Below are 16584 nucleotides of genomic sequence, written 5' to 3' on the forward strand. Positions count from 1 at the left end.
CTAGGAAACACTGTCGCGGAACCAGTCTTTAGGTTGGGGTGCTCTGTTTTGTTTGTGTATATCGGTGTTTATTCGGTGTTGGTTTGCAAATTGATCATCACTGATTCATCACTGGATTCATCTAATCGTCCTACACCTGTGAGACGGCGAATGTCTGTCATCTACAAAGGTGAGTGCAAATAGACGCAAACATTTTAGATTGCTCCAGGGAAGCGTCCTGGTCAACCACACTCCTCAGTCTAAATTGTGAGCTCGTTAAGTACGGAACCAAAGTAATGTCCTGCTTAACGAGACTTGGAAGTTTTCGCGGACTCATACGGGCGAATCATTCGGAACCACTAACAAGAGACGGTTAGTTGGTTTAAATTTAAATTTTTGAAATTTTTTTTAAATGGTCGCCAGTTACTTCAGAATTACTTTGGTATATTTGTTTTACTAACGTTCAAGCATTTTATAGCTTGGTTGTATATTGTATGGACCACTGCCAGTTCTTTTATATTGGAAATATGTTCAATGTTGGGTGCCGCCCGACTATCAGAACTTTTTTCCTGTCTTTTGTGTTTCATGTAGTCGGCTCAGAAGGCTTCAACATAAAACAGATGAATTCAACAGGTAACGCATTCGCTACACATTACAGTGAAAGATGTTTACAAGAAGCTAGGACAAAAGTAATATTTTTTTCGTTGATAAGAATTCCGCCCCTAACGATGCACGCGAAAAATATTGTTTTTCATCTCGTCAAATTTTATAGTGAATCCAACTTACTGTTGTAGGTACACACTGCATACCGGTACTGAATATCTATATTCCGTATAAAATTGTCATTGTGGCCGAGCAGTTCTAGGCGCTTCAGTCTGGAACCGCGCGACCGCTACGGTCGCAGGTTCGAATCCTGCCTCGGGCATGGACGTGTGAAAAAGAATGAGGTACTTCAAAGAACCCCGCATGGTGAAAACAATTTTGTCATCTTTGACGTTACCAAATCCCTTGCGGCAAGCAAAATATTTAATGCACCTAATGGAGTTATAATGAAATCTTTGATTTCGAGTAAATATTTTCAGATCAATTGAAAACTTCATAACAAAAACAAAGCTTGCCATTTTTTCTTTTTCATTTTCGCTATTCCCGAGCATTCTTTTGGCCATCCCCGAGACTCACGAATTGTCCTAATCAGATATGGCAGAAACGTCCCTTTTCCTGAGGTATTGCAGTTCAAAAATGACGAAAACAGCCTTTGTCATTTGACAAGGGCTATTTTTGGTGAAAGCAGGCGACAGTGCAAACCTCAGTGCTCACTGTCGCCTACGTAGTACTTGTAGTATTATTTCAGTCTATTCACTGGTAAGTGAAAGTTCTTTGTCTGTGGGCTTGTAATGAATTCCGAAGACAGTATTCAGTGACCTAAACAACAGAAACGTGAGGAAAGAAAGGAAAATGTAATAAAGAAAAAGAAGCTGATGGGCGAGTAACACAATTACGTCGGCAGAAGTGTTCCTAACAAACGTGTTGGAGATGACTGCAGGTAAGCACTGTTTGCGTTCTTTATTTCCTGCAGTAAATTTTCTCATCTGCTTTTCTTGATGGGCAGGTATGTAGGTTACCTAACCTCCACTCCATTTGGTTGCAGATGCTTTCAAATGATAACTGCTGAACAAAGGCAACAACTTTTTTCAGAGTTCTGTAGAATGGACTCAAAAAATGCGCAGGACTCCTCTTTGGCTGGTCCTATCACTGTTGATAATGTGAAAAAAGGTCGGGCGAAGCAGTGCGTGAAGGAGGAGCAACTGATGCTGATTGCACAGGTTCATTGCCTAGTACACGTTTTGCACACAGATTTTTTAAATTATAAAATCGAGTGACTGTTGACGCTACAACAGACTTACCTGCTTGTAGAGAGGTATTCCTGGCTTTTCACGCAACCTCTCGAGGTCGACTACGCACTGTCCAACAGCATCTGATCTCAGACAACCGTTCTCCAAACGATAGGGGAGGCAGGCACAATAAAAGACCTTGTGCAAGTCCTTGGCAACTCGAAGAGCTTGTTGAACATCGAGTATTTTTATTTAAACCAAGGGTTTCTTATTACTCATTTCGTAAGAATTTGTCCAAGAGAACTGTGAAGAAAATGTACGAAGTTTTTTTTTCTGGACGAATATCAATTTAAAGTGCCCTGCAAATTCTACGGCGAGGTTTTCAATACCTTGGATATATCACTAGGATATCCTCAGTCTGACACTTGTTCTACCTGCGACGCTTTAGAGAAACAGGTATCCGCTGTTGACGCCAGTGACAAATCCGGATTGACTGTTGTAACACTCCGATTAATTGATTTTATTACACGTTCCCTATTAATGTTTACGTTCCCGCTCGATCGGGATCTGATAGCAGCCCAGATAATAATTAAATAATGTGACCGTGTACCTAATGGGGCTGGCAATCGGAATGGACTGCTACGGAGTTGTTACATTCCATTCTGTCCTTCTCAATGCTATAATAATGAAATGTCTGGTAACAAGAAGAACACCAACACAGCTTCGCTAGTCAATACCTATATTTGTCTCAAAAACACAAGAACAAGGAGACAGCCACTGCCTTCGTCATACACTATTAAAGACGGCTAATCTCAGCACAGGCCTTTTCGTTATTCATTATCGTCACACGCAAATCCAATCACTGCAATCCAAATGATGCCGGCGCGGTAGACGCGAAATCTCAAATATCGGCACATAAATATCACTGAATCACTCTGTTAAGTATAGTTTCTCACTTTCCCGTATAATACTAACACAAAGGGGTTGAACCGCGGCGATGGCCACTCCCTTTGTCGGTAATTTCTATCAAATGCTGGCTTCTGCTCAGCTCTGACCGCCTCGCGGGAACCTACAACACACACTGACTTGACTCAACTATCGCTCTCGCGACCCGACACACTAATCGATAGTTGCCCTGTCGACCTGTGTGAGTACAAACCTAGTAGTAAGGGCCTGCGGACCCCTTACACTGTTCAAAAAGAAGTACACTAAAGAAAAGTGGAAGTTTTTTATGAACTAAAAAGACGCTTCAAGCAGAATTCTCGACAGGGGTTAGTGACAGTTGTAGCTTACTACTGTATGCAATTTTTTATGCGACTTACCTATGGTATTATGCTCCTGGCGTTCACAATCTTGCCAGTGATGAAGCAGTGATGTTTACATATCATGCAGGGGTTGCCAATGGGGCAGGCAGAACGAAGTGATGGCTTTACGCTTTGTTGTTTCATTACTTGAAAAGTACGCAACGTCTGGAGACAAATTTAGTTTTGATTTCAAATGGATGTGCCGCAGAGTAATAATTTCGTCAGGATGTATTTTCTGTATAGTATACGTACTTTCTGAGTAGTGCACAGCCTGAAGTTTTCTACAAAATAACTTAAATCTTTTCCATGAGAGGTCATTCAGTTGTGCCCGATGATCAAGATCCCTCCTTAATTCACATAAGAAATAGAATCAAGTCACTGAAGTACCTAGCGATTGGAACATAGTCATTACCTCTCCTGGGAAACATCCAACATCTTGCCGGGTCTGCAAAGTAGACCAATCAATGATATTCAACATGAAAGAAGCTGTTGACCACTACGTCAAACCAAATGCATAAAAAGGTTAAACTGAAAGGGCTAAGGCTATAAAAAAATTGAAGCATCCACGAGCTACATTTTTGTGCTGGACAGTTATACAGGACCTTGGTGTACGTTTGCAGTTCGGAACCAGTAAACTTTCACATGAATTAACTTTCAGTCAGATTTACAGCAGTGTACGCAAGATTAAGCAGTCGAAAGCTCAAGACCTCAAGGTGCTTTTTATTTATTTGACGAGTGTCAGCCAATTTATTTATTTATTTATTTATTTATTTTTTCAAAATACTGATTGGCTGTGGAGAGATAGATGGACTAAACTAGGATATGTCTGAATCTGACAACGGTAGTGGAGAGGGCCAGTGGCCTTTTATTCGATCAGTTCTTTGTATCTTTAATCTAACTTAATCTCTGACACTGCACATATCGAGTCATTCCTTCATATTCCCAGCTACATTTTCTGACAAAAAAAGGCTATGTCAGTGAGGACTGTAACTTGAAAAAAAACCTTATTAGCTACACTGAAGGCTAAGTTAGTACAGTGTCATAAAAATGTTTTAGAAATACCCAAGAGGTCACATAAAAATATAATAGACAGCAAGATGTTAAACGGACGTTTTTTTCGCTCTCCTGAAAAATGTTTTTGTTATGAAGTCTTCAGTTACTTTAGACAGAGAAATTTCAAGTTCTGCATAATATCTTGCACACACGGTTGTAAAACACTTTTGTTTTTCAGAGGCACTGGGCATCGAACCATGACACACCAGCATGTCCTGATCAGTACTTTCTCTGATTCGCAGTTATCCAGTTTCAAGACACGGTGTGGAACAGAACAGTAGCTTGTCACAAATGATCAGTGCAGCCAAAAGCCATCTCACTATAGCAAGAAAACTGTCTTCTAAAAGAAAGTATTATTTAGAATAGCAGCATTCAGTATAAAATAACTCCCTTGTATGTAAAAAAAAAATGTAGGATTTTTCCTCGTCTACTTTTTGTGGTACTATACTCAGTGCCACTCATGTTTTACAGAAATACGGATAACTCAAAGTATTATCTCCTCTTCTAAATTTGAAATCGTGACGATTTAAGTCGTATCTGTAGTGCATTAACTACGTTTGTACATTTAGCTGTCTCATTCTGCATACACAGAGTAGATAGCATCTACAGAGGCTGTGGCGCTATCTGTCGCTAAGGCCGAAAGCTAATGGATTTCCAGTGTTGCCAACCGTTGGGTCTTATCTGTCTAATCATGTGCCATATGGCAGTTTTTATCTAAAATTCAGCAAGTGGTAACTGACGTTCTAACGTTCATACAACGATGAACCGTTTTGATTTAGACGTCTAATGGCTTTGCAGTGTTGCCAACTGTGAGATTATCTTTCTAATGCTGGCAGTGTTATCTCAAATGTAGCACTTACGAAATGCTCTTTCGACGTTGATGCGAAGTTGCAACGTTTATATCCAGACAAACACGAAATTGCAATAACAGTAGGTGATACTCTGCTTCTTTCATCACAAAAAAGCAAGTATCAAAGGTAAAAGAACGTATTCAGTATGAAGGTAAAGTACAGAAAAAGACTAAACAGTTTTCTGCGTACTTGGAAGACAACGAATACTCACAGCGCGTCGTTACTGACGAAGGGTAACATCCACACACAATCTACGTGAAAACTAAAATCCGCTGTAATTGATATTTTTGGTTCTTTTCTGCAGCCGTCGTCCCGTATCTATACGGGGTCTCCAGGCTAATTATTGGATTTGGAAATGTTCCTGGTAGAGGCTGACTGTATGTCCTTCATGTTGTGCGTCTCCCCGAATCGCAATACTGGCGTGCTAACGGGCGTGGCTATCCGGTCGGATCAATTGATGTAAGTAACCGATGGCAGAATTTCAATTACCGTAATAACATTTGCAGCGCGTAACATACAAAAATTAACATTAGCATCACAATATAATTAAAAGACGTTTTCTGATTGTTACTGCACAGCGTGAGATCAAAATCATTCTACACGGTTGCCCAAAATAGCAATACTGTGTAAAATGTTTATGTGGTGTCACCGCCAGACACCACACTTGCTAGGTGGTAGCTTTAAATCGGCCGCGGTCCATTAGTACATGTCGGGCCCGCGTGTCGCCACGACCGAGCGCCACCACACGGCAGGTCTAGAGAGACTGACTAGCACTCGCCCCAGTTGTACGACGACTTTGCTAGTGACTACACTGACGAAGCCTTTCTCTCATTTGCCGAGAGACAGTTAGAATAGCCTTCAGCTAAGTCCATGGCTGCGACCTAGCAAGGCGCCATTAACCATTTCTGGAGAGAGTCTCAATTGTATCGTCAAGAGCGATGTACCACAATGATGGAATAAAGTTAAGTATTCGAGGTGCTACGTACTTTTCTTTATAGCATTCAAAAGTATCCTGTTTCAGACCTCACGCCAGCCGGCGTGTGTAAACGCGTGCCTGACTGGCTGTCTTGTCAGTCCACAACAGTTTATATAAATCTGACATGAAATAAATCCCTATTTATGAATAGTAAGACTGCTCTTCACAGAGGATGCTGGAAAAGGCCACCTTTGACGTCGACACAACGTGTGGGCAAACTGAATCGGTAATTTGAAGAAAAGAACAAGACCAAAAAGTCGATTTTGTTTTTATTTTCACCAAACGTGTGTCTGCATATTGATGCACATTGTGAGCCATAGAACAAGAACAAAAACCACTCATATGCTGGCCTAATAGCACCTAATATTCGTTAGTTTGAAGGAGGAAACAAATCCCAGTTTCGAGTTCGTTCCTGCTCAACGCTGGTGGTCGTTTCTACTTTTCAGTTGATTAAAATCCTGGTTTTCAGGACTTCAGAGTATTGTTTTGTGTTTACTGTCGGGCGCCTGAGTTTCAGTAGCTATTCTATACGGTGTAAAAGCATGTTAGGTTGGCGTTTCTAATATGATGTCAGGTACTGTGTTGTAGGCATGCTGTTGGTGAAAATAAACAATATGGATCTTTAGATTAAAGTGCTTCACCTCTTCAGAGGTGCCTGCGGAGTTCAGAACCGCAACAGCAGCTTAGTTCAACTTCTCCTTGCACTGAGTTGCTACTGGGCGATTTACAAAGATATATTAGTACTTCTCATGGAGAGGGCACTCCTTTCTTCAATGTGATCGCAATTTTGGAACTGCGAAAACGAAAACTAGATGACTACACAGTGTCTAAACACCGCAACAATACACTGATTTGACTGAATGCTGAAGGAAGACAGGATTCACTGTTAATCAAATCTCCACTGAAAGTATCCTTGATTTCAAGAATTGGTGGCCTAAGTTCTACAAAACCGGAACAAAGTTCAAGGAAATATTGTCATTTTACATTTGCAAGTACAGCAATGTAGAAAATTCCTTATCTAAAAGTTATTTAACCGTATCTGAGTCAATTGATGGTATGGCGGAATCACTTTCTCGCTGCAAAAGAACAACGCAGAAGCACTCGAAATTTCAATAGAAATGGCGGACATTCGAAAAATTCCAGTGTAAGACAAGAAGATCCTGGATGTATGCAAGATCGTTACAAACATTCCATTTGAGTACAGATCAGTTGATGATGAGGTGTAAATGTGACCAACAACAGCTACTGCAGAAAACGATGAAAGTGAAGGATAGTAATGACTGTCAGAGTAAATTTCGTAGATAATGCTTTCAAAACGTATGAGAAGTATAGATATTTCCTGTATATGTCGTATATGAATGTTTTGTGGAAATATAACTATTTTGACGTCGTAACAAGAAGTTTTAATGCCTAATTCCTAATCAGTTTGAAAAAGGGAAGAAATCTTCAGTTTTTAATATCGTGATGCTTCCTACTGGACAATCGAATTCACCTTTCCGAGGTAGTGAGATACGACGTTAATGTAAAGAACCGCGATATAACTATTTGATTAACATACAATTTAATAAGAATGGAGAAAGTTTTTTGTGTTTCCCAAATAGAAAAATATTTTGATTCACTCCCTGCTTGAAACTACCGATTCAATTAACAGTGAGGCGCGTAGCGCAGGCTCGTATTGGAGATTTGTTCAATGAAATCAAATCATCCCGGTATTTGCGTTAAGAGATTTAGGGAAACGACGGACGTCCTACACGTGAATGGCCAAACGGTTATTTAAACTGCTGTCCTGTTGAATGTGATTCCAGAGTCGTACAGCTGCGCCACCTCGCTCGTACTCTGTCTTACGGAAGGCAGCAATGGCATTTTCAACATTCTGCTGTAGCTCTTCCTGTGTGTGCGGATTATTTGAATACATTTATGCTTCACCGTATCCTCAGGTAAAAATCAGAGAGATTAGGCGATCTTGGAGACCTGGAGATTTTGGCGATCTGTAGATATTATTGTCTGTGCCGATTGTCCTCACCGGACGACCCATGAGCTCGTGAGTGTGGTTGCTCCATCGTGTAGAAGACGCAAAAAGTTGTTCATCTACCAGTCAATCTATCGACAGATTAAGCAGATTTCGTTGTCACAAAATTCGGACCACCCTATGTACATGCAATTTTCCAGGGGGTTTCTCTGTTATGGGACTCATGATGTCCTCCCCCATCCAAAAATATCATTTTTTTGTAAAAGTGTTTAAGTGTTTATATTTTTACATGTATCAATTTCCAAATTTCTCTGCTAACTTTCGGAGAATAAAGCACTATGAAAAATAAAAATCTCAAAAAAGACAAGGAAACCTAGAAAATAACACACTATGTTTGAAAAAATATACTTTTCAGTTGCTTACCTGAGGATACGCTTGCTACATGAACAACTGCACAAAACATTCCATCTAGGAAAAGGTAAGGCCTGAATTGCCTCCAGTGACAAATCCGACACGGCTTGTGTGCCCATATTTGGACCAGCAAACCACATGATGTCGAGATAGGTACGAGAGAAAGACCGCACACAAGCAAAAAAAATTAACAGCGTTTACAGACGAATGGAAAAACTGGTAGAAGCCGACCTCGGGGAAGATCAGTTTGGATTACGTAGAAAAGTTGGAACACATGAGGCAATACTGACCCTACGACTTACCTTAGAAAATGGATTAAGGAAAGGCAAACCTACGTTTCTAGCATTTGTAGACTTAGAGAAAGCTTTTAACAATGTTGACCGGAATTCTGAAGGTGGCAGGGGTAAAATACAGGGAGCGAAAGGCTGTTTACAATTTGTACAGAAACCAGATGGCAGTTATAAGAGTCGAGGGGCATGAAAGGGAAGCAGTGGTTGGGAAGAGAGTGAGACAGGGTTGTAGCCTATCCCCGATGTTATTTAATCTGTGTATTGAGCAAGCAGTAAAGGAAACAAAAGAAAAATTCGGAGTAGGAATTAAAATCCATGGAGAACAAATAAAAACCTTGAGGTTTGCCTATGACATTGTAATTCTGTCAGAGACAGTAAAGGACCTGAAAGGCAGTTGAACGGAATGGACAGTGTCTTAAAAGGAGGATATAAGATGAACATCAACAAATGCAAAACGAGGATAATGGAATGTAGTCGAATTAAATCGGGTGATGCTGTGGGAATTAGATTAGGAAATGAGACGCTTAAAGTAGTAAAAGAGTTTTGCTATTTATAACTGATAATGGTCGAAGTAGAGAGGATATAAAATGTAGATTGGCAATGGCAAGGGAAGCATTTCTGTAGAAGATAAATTTGTTAATATCGAGTATAGATTTAAGTGTCAGGAATTCGTTTGTAAAAGTATTTGTATGGAGTGTGGCCATGTATGGAAGTGAAACATGGACGATAAATAGTTTGGACAAGAAGAGAATACAAGCTTTCAAATGTGGTGCTACACAAGAATGCTGAAGATTAGATGGGTAGATCATGTAACTAATGAGGAGGTACTGAAAAGAATTGGGGAGAAGAGGTACAACCTGACTAAAAGAAGAGATCAGTTGGTAGGACACGTTCTGAGGCATCAAGGGATCACCAATTTAGTATTGGAGAACAGCGTGGAGGGTAAAAATCGTAGAGGGAGACCAATAGATGAATACACTAAACAGATTCGGAAGGATGTAGGTTGCAGTAGGTACTGGGAGATGAAGAAGCTTGCACAGGATAGAGTAGCATGGAGAGCTGCATCAAACCAGTCTCTGGACTGAAGACCACACCAACAACAAACGGTGTAATGTTAAGTACCGGTACGCCATTCGAGAACGACAAGGAAGAGAAGGCTGTGGGAAGAAGTCGGCCAGTCGCACGATGATCGACCCCTCTCCAGGACGACACGCGACAGCAGCGGCCCCTATGTGAAGAGGACGTAAGCGCCGCGACCGACTGGTGACGGCCCAGTTCAATAGCAGCTTAAAGTTTAGCGACTTCGACAACAGCGTCAACGCTAGGCACCTCGCTTGTACTCTCTATGTAGCACATACTTAGGATTGTCTCTACTGAGGAAGAGTGATTATTTTGTATGTCGCTCTTTGCTTGCAACACATCTGAGTAATTGCCAAAGTTAAGTATTGGATCTTTTCTTATTGTAGTAAAGCTCATTAATACGACATGTTTGTTCCTCTACCGAACCGAGTATGCAGGCTTCTAGACACTACAAGATTGACGACGAGGCTGGACGTAACAAACAGAAAGATTGATTTTCATGAGAGTAGGCGGAAAGAAACAGCCTTCCTTCTATTTACAGGCTTGCATAGTATTAGTCTGTGCACCTGAATTCACAATCGTAGCGTTTAGTGAAGTGCTGATAGTAGTGAGAGTTCCATTTTATGTTGTCTTAATTTTGATGTTGGCGAAGTTGTGAGAGATTGCTGCTGTTATACACTGATGTGTCAAACATTACAACCACCGGGCACCGCGGGACTGAACCCTCTGATGGCGTTGTGGACACGTGACGCGGAAAGGTAAGTATGTAGGTTAGACTTGGCCACTATTTCTATGTTCTACATCTACATCTACATCCATACTCCGCAAGCCACCTGACGGTGTGTGGTGGAGGGTACCTTCAGTACCTCTATCGGTTTTCCCTTCTATTCCAGTCTCGTATTGTTCCTGGAAAGAAGGATTGTCGGTATGCCTCTGTGTGGGCTCTAATCTCTCTGATTTTATCCTCATGGTCTCTTCGCGAGATATACGTAGGAGGGAGCAATATACTGCTTGACTCTTCGGTGAAGGTATGTTCTCGAAACTTTGACAAAAGCCCGTACCGAGCTACTGAGCGTCTCTCCTGCAGAGTCTTCCACTGGAGTTTACCTATCATCTCCGTAACGCTTTCGCGATTACTAAATGATCCTGTAACGAAGCGCGCTGCTCTCCGTTGGATCTTCTCTATGTCTTGTATTAACCCTATCTGGTACGGAGCCCACACTGCTGAGCAGTATTCTAGCAGTGGGCGAACAAGCGTACTGTACCCTACTTCCTTTGTTTTCGGGTTGCATTTCCTTAGGATTCTTCCAATGAATCTCAGTCTGGCATCTGCTTTACCGACCATCAACATTATATGTTTCGATACAGTGTACCGATACGTGGAACTGTTTCAGTGTTTCGGAACGGCTGTGGTTCACTGTTTCGAAACAGTGGTGTTTCATTCCGCCCCTGTCTCGGGTAACCGGACCAGATTCGATCTCGAACCAGACACAGAAACTGTATCGTTGTTTCAAAATAAGGCTGTTTCAGTCCACCTCTGCTTGGAACGGACTAATTGTATCGAAACAGTGATGTTTCATTCCGCGCTGTGTCGGACGAGATTCGGGCTCGGCATAGGTACTGAAACACAACATACCACTTCGTGAAACACGTTCAAGAGTGTCGAAATCTTTTTGACAAGCAATAGCATGAAGCTTAAGATATCCGAAAATAAAGCTTCGTTTCTATCTGACTGTCCTATTCTGAAATGGCGTAACATCTGCTTTATAAACACTAACCAAACAATAAAACAACGCATACTATTCACATTCGAAATAATAAATATGTGAAAATCATTCAGTTAAATTACACTTTTTTTTTACAACATACGTTTCTCTGGTCATGTACAGTAATCATATTAAGAAACGCAAGTAGGCCTACAACATTTTGAATAAAAAAAGCGTAAAGTGACAGTTATTAGACATATACATAAATTTGATGTAGGTATAATTGCAAGCAATCTGTTTGACGTATCACTGATAGTGTAATGGTGAACGGGAGGGGCTGGGGAGCATGGTGAATTTACAGTAACGGTTCGAAACACCTTGAAAGAAAAATTTTTTTCTGTTATATTTTGTTATTTATTCGAATTATTTGGCATTATTTGTGAGTCTATAGTCACGGTGCCTATTATCCACAATGATTCCCTTTGTGTGCACGGAAATTAGCAAGATGGGTATATTACCCATACTAACGGAATGTGGGAATCCCAGTACCATATCAGTTGTTTCTGCAGTTTGCTCCCACCTCCAGTTCCGTTCGTGGTGGTTCTTCTGTCTTCAGCTATGGCTGTCCTCAGCCAATTGAAAAGTATGAAAGTCACACGACACGAAAGCAGCGCATTTGCTTCAGGAAATACGAAACTGCCAAGACGCCTAAGTGATAGTTTCATACTTTCTGCGATATGAATAGCGCTCTCGCACCTCATTTGTGTTTATATGGAAATACTTATACAGTAGACATTCAAGATGATAAAATGTGTAGGTTTATTAGATTACAAAACACAAACTGTTTCACTGTTTCAAAACAGTTACGTGTTTCAGTTTGCCCATCTCTTACGTAGGTGGAGCAGAGACGACGTGCCACACGTCAACGCCATTCCCAGCGCTTCATATGAGCAAATTGCTCAATTCGCGAATGAGACGGCGGTTTCCACGGCCGGATGGAGACAAGAGGCAAACTTTCCTCGTCTCCAACGCCAGTTAGATCTTACGAGCGATCGGTGCCAAAAGAACAAAGTCAAATTGAACGCTGAGAAGACAACTGCGCTCTACTTCAGCGAGAAGAGGCCTGTATTATGTGACACGTTACGACTACAAAATAGGAACATCCACAACCTTGGTGCAAAATTACGAACAAAAGCGCTAGCAACGGCAAAGAAACTCTTTCCCTTTCCTCAGCAGTGAGCTTAAAGTCTAAATTTAGACTATTGAAGAACACTATCGAAGCTACTCTATGACATCACCATCTGGGCCGTAATAATTAATATCCCACTCAATGAAACGCAAATGGTCGAAATAAAATTCTTAAATGGATTTTTAGAGGGATACTCTACACCGTAGGTTCCCAAATTTCTGTTTGTCGCGCCTCTCTGCTGCCACAAATGGGAACTTCTCGCCGCCCTTCACAATAATAATACTGTAACAGCAAGCACCTGAAAATGCGACCGATTAGCTCATTGTCTTGGGAAAGGGGGGGGGGTTAGAAAAAAAATAGTAAGGACTTGGCGAAGAGAGGGGATTGTGAAAGGCGAAATCCGTGTGTATTTATTTTTCTCTCGGTTCAGAATGGTTCAAATGGCTGTAAGCACTATGGGACTTAACATCCGAGATCATCAGTACCCTAGACTTAGAACTACTTAAACCCAGCCAACGTAAGGACATCACACAGATCAACGCCCGAGGCAGGATTCGAAACTGCGACCGTAGCAGCAGCGCGGTTCCGGACTGCAGCGCCTAGAACCGTTCGGTCACATCGGCCGGCTTCTGTCTCTCGGCACTGCCAACATAAAGGTGGCGCGACTGCCTAGTACCGATCAGTCACTGTTGTACAAATATCGCACGGAAGTAAATGGATTCGAGAAGACTCATCATTTGAGCCCCAAATTCCATGCATTATCATTTCTTAATCATGTGTATATTCAATTGTTCAAATGTATGTGAAATCTTATGGGACTTAACTGCTAAGGTTATCAGTTCCTAAGTTTCCACACTACTTAACCTAAATTATCCTAAGGACAAACACACACACCCATGTCCGAGGGAGGACTCGAACCTCCGGCGGGACCAGCCGCACAGTCCATGACTGCAGCGCCCGAGACCGTTCGGCTAATCCCGCGCGGCCCAAAATTTGCACATCGAAGCAAAAAACAATAAAAATACGCAGTACCAGAATTCAGTTTCAGTTTTATATTTATTTCACTTTGGCTCATACTTTTATCCAAAACGTTGCCCGGCGGGCGCCAACTCAATTTCGTAGGAAGTGCAAGTACCTGTGGGTTCGCAGTACCGTTGTGGAGCCAAGTCAACATTCCCCGTCTCACGAACACGGCGGCTAAACAACAGTCCCTCTGCATCACGCACGTCTTTGAGGTAAGCTGCTAACTAAAACAGCGCGTACAGCAACAATGTCCATTTTTAAAAACTGTTTTCTCATTCTATTTTGGAGCAAGGTTTTATCTTGCAATACTAGTCAGTGCAATGAGTACGCTTCGCAGTTCTACACAAATTTATACCGATGTTTACGCGTTCGTTGGATTACGAGGGGTAGAATATTTGTTACAGTACGAACATTTGAAGTTAGTATTTTATCTAAAGGTGGAGGTGGCGGAGAGCGACAGAGTGCCATTGCTGCTGCGGTGAGAGGCTGACGTGAGAGCGGGAATTTTTCCCGGTCTCCGGTTCGGAACTGTCAACCGGCGAGACCGCGCGCATCGTACCAAAAAGCTGCAATGATATAAATTTGACACGGAAGAAATATAGATTCGAGATTGCGCATTATACTGACAGGCACTCACCTTCAAATGTGTTTCTTTCATGTATGACGGAAAACGAAACTGTTTTAAAGATGTTGTAGCACTAAGCAATTTGTAGGGGAACACATTTCAAAAACTTATTGAGCATTTTAGGTCGTGTCAGGCAATTTTATATAAATACAATTATTGCCACTAGTAATTACTTATTTCGTTATTATTTAAATTGTCAACGCCAGACAACATACCACGACACAGCACCACTTCCGTCTACCTTTAGTGCCACAACAGTAAGATTTTGACTATGGTGCCAATGGAAACAAAGAGATCTATCGATACGAAATGCCCCGACGTGTTCAGACACGCCACATGTGCGTACTATACTTCCCTCGGGCACTTTTCTTTGTCGGCTGACAAGGAAACACTTTTGCTTCATCAACTAGCATCGTAACAAAGGCATGGGAAGAAAATGATTTACGCCTATTGTGTTGAATTTTACATACAATTCTATGAAAGAAAGGCCTCTACAAAGTGCTAAAATTTTTCAGTTCTAAAACAATAATTAGTTCAACGAAATGACCATAAATTTTACATAATCTTAAGTTTGGTTATACTTCACATGAGAAAAAGAGTACCTATGATGCCTGTGCAAGTTATTGTAACATTTCCATGGAGCCCAGGAAAATTATTTGTATTAATACACGCATTTGCATGGAAGTTCGGGCTCTACTCATTACAGAGATGGCCAGTTTCAAATGCGGCGCTTATTTCTAGCAAATATTGTGAAAATAATTAAGTATATTGGAAAAAATCGCAATGGACAGAAGAAAAATGGCGACTGCTGATAGATCGTTGAGACTGCGAACAGTATGAAAAAGATGACAGCTCACACAAAGTGCTTCCAAAGGGTGTTATACTGGTCGACCCAACTACGACCTGCCGCAATTATTCGCGCGGCTAAGGGTAATGAACAAAAAAAAGTTCATAAACTTCATTATATAAATATTTTATTATAGACATATACGATTTACATACACATTTGTTAATAAATAACAAATAAATAAATGTGACGGATCAGTTTGGACATTTATGCAGAGATTTTCAGTTCTTGGTTGAAGAGAAGAAAGTGCACAACGTAAAGTGCTAGTAATATTGGGTTTGCTTCTTTATTTCGTTTTCATTGCTACAACAGCTGAAAACGCCCTTTCCAACAAACAAGTGCTTGAAAGCGGCAAGCATAGTTGCAGTGCTTGCTTTGTTATGCTGGGATAAACGTTCAGATATTTTACACAAAATACGACCGGTACTGCAAAGAGTATCCTACGACTTCCACATCGTTGGAAACAGGTTATACAGAATGCTGGTGACCACTTTGAAGGTCAGTAAAACTTTGAAACACTATCTGTTTTGTACGAGCTATAAATAAATAGTTGCCAGTATTAAAGTTCAAACCCTCGTACACAACATCAGTCGGTTCTATTAATAAATGTGCCAGTGGAGATGAAAGAAGTGATCACCAATAAATCCTTTAGGCGTCTTTGGTAAATTGGCATTTTCCAAGTTGTACATGTTTTTTTTTTTATTGCAGTAGACTCATCGTCCTGACGTGGATATAGCTTGGGGATTCAATCTCAAGCTGTAACATGAGACTGTGGCTTGATTTTGGTAGTCACGGTACACCGAATGTGCCCCTGGTCGATACATAACATGTGTTTCGTCGAAGGTATCTTTCAGTCTCACATTTTATTCATCAGTGCTGATGGAACAAAGTGCCTGCTACTTTGGTGAGAGTTGCTCAAGGTGTGACATCCATGCAGACAATTATTATGCGCCATATTCCACGAAAGATGACATTCACTTTCTTCGCTTGGGTACATCTGTTCTAGAGAAACACAAGCGTTTTTGGTTCAAATGGCTCTGAGCCGCACTATGGGACTTAACATCTGAGGTCATCAGTCGCCTAGAACTTAGAACTATTTAAACCTAACTAACATAAGGACATCACACACATCCATGCCCGAGGCAGGATTGTAACCTGCGACCGTAGCAGTCGCGCGGTTCCAGACTGTAGCGCGACCGCTACGGTCGCAGGTTCGAATCCTGCCTCGGGCATGGATGTGTGTGATGTCCTTAGGTCAGTTAGGTTTAAGTAGTTCTAAGTTCTAGGGGCCTGATGACCTCAGAAGTTTAGTCCCATAGTGCTCAAAGCCATTTGAACCATTTTATTACTTTTCCGAATCCGTCAATCGGTTTTTCACAGCACAAGAATACGCTGTCTGCCTCTGAAGCGAAATAATGAAACAACAAAAGAATTAATACCAACATATCC

The sequence above is a fragment of the Schistocerca cancellata genome, chromosome 6 (genome assembly GCF_023864275.1).
Source record: "Schistocerca cancellata isolate TAMUIC-IGC-003103 chromosome 6, iqSchCanc2.1, whole genome shotgun sequence".
NCBI lineage: Eukaryota > Metazoa > Arthropoda > Insecta > Orthoptera > Acrididae > Schistocerca > Schistocerca cancellata.